The following is a 5,025-nucleotide window of genomic DNA, read 5'->3' on the forward strand; positions in this document are numbered from 1 at the left end:
TTGAAGCTCTTCTCAAAATTAATATCATATTTGTTTCTTTGGTATCACAGCCAGTGACTACACATCACTGTTAGTGCAGTAATTTCATACTTAAGGATATTTAGAATGCTTGGATGTACACAGTTTGTTCCTGGAGGGTTTTTTTAGTTAATTTGCTCAAAATCCTCCCTCAGTTGCATCTAAATTTGAGCCAAGTTCCCCAAATTCATGCCCAGTCAAGACTGATTCAAGTGAAGCAACCTCCTCAAATTCTTCAACAGTGATGTTCCAGACATAGGACTTTTACTACAGAGTCACTGAGAAACAGTAGCATCCTATTTTAACAATAACTTTTTAATGGACGTCCACTTTTTTTAAACAAATATTCTTTATCTTACTTACTATCAGGGATGAGAATACACTACCCATTATACTAGACATCACATTTTTCAAATCCCTAACAGCAAAAAGTCAACCATCAAAAATCTGCTTCTTACCTGACTAGAATTTTAAAGTGAGGGACCATATACCATAGGAAAAAGGAAAATTCCCCAACTTACATATACCTTTTATTAACTAGCCAGTTCTACTGACACAGAGCAAACCTCTGGAGCTCAATTAACACAGATCTGCCAAGCTGGGGAAGAGGTGCCAAGGAGCTCCCACATCACGTGAAGCCAGTCATAATTCTCATCTGTGATGTCATCTGAACACAAAGACTTTCTGGACCACCAGAAAGGTAGGAAACGGAGCCAGGTAACTTCCTTCCCCAGGGCACACCGTCTATCAAAGACCATCACGTGTGTGGAGTACATGCTTTCTGTGGATCCCCTGGAGAAACTCCGTGCCTGAAAGAAGCACCCCAACTCCTGGACCAACCATGGGACCTGGGAGGCAGACATGTCCCATTCCCAGGTCCGGCTGTGCCTCACGTGGGCACCGTGGCCTTCCGTCATTTGAGACAGGCAGCAGTCCGGGTGCTTACCACTCACACTTCAGTATCATTCACAATCCTAGGGTAACACCTTAACTGCTCATTCAGAAAAATAAATTGCTGTCACTGGAGCCAACTCTTCTTTTTTACCCATTAACAAAAGTAATAAATTCATAAAGGCAAGTGCAAATACCCAAATTAACAGGCAGAACAGAGTCACAGAAACCAAAAGAGCCACTATTTATTTTGCTTTAAAAAAATGTATTGAGGGCCAAAGTAAAACACACATCACTCCAAAACACCCAGGAAGAATTACATTTGCAGCTGCGGAGACTCCAGCTGTGCAGATGACAGAGTATGCAAAACACAAAACATACTAGAGCTGATGAATAGGATTTTAGTAAATTAAGGAACTGTCCACTTGCAACTCAGCATTCTACAGGATTTTCATTGCATTATCATTGTCACTATTATTTATTAACAGCATCTGTTTTTTATCTGCTTACGGCACACAACGCACTGTATGCAGAGCCAGTGCTGTGTATCACAATGATTTTTAAGACCATTTTTACTCATTTGAAAGGATATCAGGACAAAGTCACAGTAGGCGTCCTACATAAGTTTTGTAAAGCAAATCTTCACAGTTAATAATTTACAGTGCAATTAAATCAGTGACTGCTCACCAAAGAAATAATCTAAGAGAGCACCAAAGCTTTAGTTATTGACTGGTAGAGTCACAGGGAATTACAGCCCCCATGTTGTATGTTACAGCTGGAGTTTATTGCCACTTCAGTCAAACAAACAGTCCTGCCCCTGATGGAGACCATTCCTCACTTTAACAAGCTAATGGGTCTTGCACTGTTTCTGCTGGGGACATAAACAAGAAAGGCTTGTCTAGCTTTCAGTCAGAACAACTCTAACCAGGCTGTCAACCACAAACAGCAAGTTCAACATCCCACAAGGCAGGGGCACCTGTCCAGCATGCTCCGTTTGGGAGAAAAGACTACTCTTAGGAGACTTTCCAGATACCCGGCCGCTGTTGGCCATTCCCTGCCTAAGGAAACTCTTCAGCCACCATGAAGTATATCTCACTTGCAAAAACAATGCTGTCAGGGTCTCCAGAGAGGTAAGCAGATGGTGGCAAAGTGGTTTTCTGCAGAACTGGAATTCGGCATTAAATCCTGAAGGCAAGGACTTTGTGAATGCTAGCTGGGAATGGCCTAACAGGCACACGTGGCCCTTGGAATCCAAAGATGGTACAATTCCATCACAGAGAATGGGATTTTGCCATCTACCCACCAGTACAGGCATTCAGAAGATAACTGCTGCCCTTATGACACTGTTCAGCATAAATACTTATTTGTTTGATGCCTCCAAGCTTAAGCCAAGTGAATATGGCCAGTGACTACGCTGTGCTTGGGTTCCTCTCTCTCTGAGAAAGAGGGCCATCTATTCAGAAGATGATAAGCCAGGAAAACAATCCACAGTCTCCACAAAAGGAGGCTCTTGCTTTGTCAGGAGACAGGCCTGTAACACTTGTGGACTGATTCTTCTGACTACAGGCCTTAGACCATGGCCCTCCTCCAACAACGGGAAGCTGCTGCCATGCAGCTGGGTCACTGACCAACCCTCAGCTGCACCACCTCTGGACTTCACCTTGAGGCACAGCTCTGGCTTCTACGTTTATTAATTTCAAGTACTACTGCTGTGTTTATGAGAAACCATGCTGGAACACAACTACTGAACCAAAACTCACAGTCAGCAGATGACTTGAAATTTTGACGGGACTTTGGATTCTAACAATAATTAATTGGTTTATTCCAAGCCCACAAAACCTTTAAGCAGACGTACAGTTTTACTCAGGTGGTAATCAAGGAAGGAAGAGGCCACGGTCTCTCCAAATCACATTGTATGTCTGCTTAAATATTTGCAGGACCCCTTCAGCCCTGGCCATCTGACCTAATGAGACCACCAGTCGTCTTGCTCCATAGACACACAGGTCGCACCCACCTGGGTTTTTGTTCCAAAAGCTTCATGCTGTTTTCTTTACTCTTTGTCTAACCTGAACTATTTAACTGCCAAACCACTGAGGATTCTTTGCCCAGATACTCAGTGAGAATTATTTTATTTTATGAATACTTTGCCCCAGGGGATGATCACCAAGCTCAAAGGCATCCATAGATCTAATGAGCAGATAGAAATGAGCTTGCTCTGCCTGTACCCAAAGGTAGCCATGATGCTCTGGAAGGCAGACAGTGGCTCGCTCAACACTGCCTGAATGCAGTCCAGGACCATTACAAAGTTCAGCAAGGACAGATGAAAGTCCTGCACCCAAGAAGGAATAACCCCATGCAACAGCACAGGCTGGAGACAGCCTGGCTGGGGAGCAGCTCTGCTGGAAAGGACCGGCTGGTCCGGGGAGGCACAAGCTGAAAGTGAGCCAGCCATGTGCCCAGGCAGCAAGGACAGCCAGCAGCATCCTGGGCTGAATTAAGAGGAGCACAGCCAGTAGAAGGAGGGAAGCGATCGTCCTCTTTCATTGGCACTCTTCAGACCGCATGTGCACTGCTGTGTCCATCCAGTTCAAGGAAGCCATGGATGCACTGGAGCAAGTTCAGGGACGCCACTGGGATGGTGAAGCTGGAGCACGTGCCCTGGGACAAGAGGCTGAAGAGGCCGGCGCAGGCTGAGCAGGGGCAGCTCCGGGGTCCCACAGCAGCCTGCCAGGGCCTGAGGGGTGTGCAGAAGATGGAGCCAGAGGAGGGACAGCGGATACAAGTTGAAAGAAGAGGGCTGAGGCGGGTCTCATGAAAATGTTTTTCCTCATGAGGAGGGGGAGGCAGTGGAGGAGGTGCCCAGCGGGGTGTGCTGTTCCCACCCTCGGAAGTTTTCGGTATCAGTCTGGATAAAGTAACCTGGTCTAATCTCATAGCTGACCCTGTGAGCAGGAGACTGGACTAGAGACCTCCCACAGTCTCTTCGAGAGTGAATTATTTTGTGATCGTATGACTCATTTGGCTGCTGTACTAGGCTAGCAGTGTTTGGTGGTTTCCAGAAGGGAAATGGGCTACATCCAGTCTGTGAGGAGCAGGGGCAAACCCCGTATGTGTTGGTCTCTCCCTATCCACTTCAGCAAGCTCTTCCTAAGTCACAGCTCTGTAATTTTCACTGTTTTCCATGTCAGATGCAGATTGGAGGTATTCCTTGAAATATCTGTCAAGTGAATGCAATCAGCCACGGCATAATTGTTTCCCAAAAACTGAATTAACAAACGCCATCCAAAAGTGCCTTACATGGTAACTAGAGTGAAACACTCTTCCAAGAATACGGTTTTAAGTATTTTGTTGGGAGTTCTATGTGTTTCTTCATAAAAGATATTGTCACGCACAACACTTTCAAAGGTTTTCAAATAATCAAATCATGCTACAGGTTCCAACCTTGAACACAACTAGACATGGAAATGGGAGGCAAAAGACTCCTGTTCTGCTACTGATTGGTTCTATGACCATGAGCAAGTTATGTCATTATTTCTTTACTCAGAGCATCGCCCACTAAAGCAGGATGTGTCAAATCATGGAGATGGAGATCTGCAGAGGTCCTCGGTTCCTCAGTATTTGTAATTCACATCATCTCGGGGAAGTTTGGATACTCGGAAACTCACAACCTGCAGATCTGAAGTCGGAGGACAACAAAGGGAAATGCCTGAAGTCAGTGGCCCCGTTCCCTGTGACTCCATCTACCCGTTCACAGAATAAGGTTTACCTTGGCGGAGGACTCTGAGATCCAGAGAGGACCTGGGTTAAAAAGCGCCCACCTCCACACAGGCTGACAGGTACCTCCCACGTTCGCAAGTTGCAAAGGTCAGAGCAGCCTGACTCCACACAAACGTAACATCCAAAACCTCCGTTTTGCCCATGTTGGAGTGCAAGAAAACATCTTTAGGTCTTTCAAATCGTTTGAGGCACTTAATTCGGTGTCATTATTCTCACAGAATTAAAAAGGCAAATAATCATTAAAAAAGAGCAGCCGCCCAGCTCACGTTACTCCAGGTAGGCTGTGGGGCTGCTCGCGGGTGCGGTAACTCCCGAGCACCCGAGGGGCGAGCCCGTTTG

The sequence above is a fragment of the Pygoscelis adeliae genome, unplaced genomic scaffold (assembly GCF_000699105.1).
Source record: "Pygoscelis adeliae isolate BGI_AS28 unplaced genomic scaffold, ASM69910v1 Scaffold402, whole genome shotgun sequence".
Lineage (NCBI taxonomy): Eukaryota > Metazoa > Chordata > Aves > Sphenisciformes > Spheniscidae > Pygoscelis > Pygoscelis adeliae.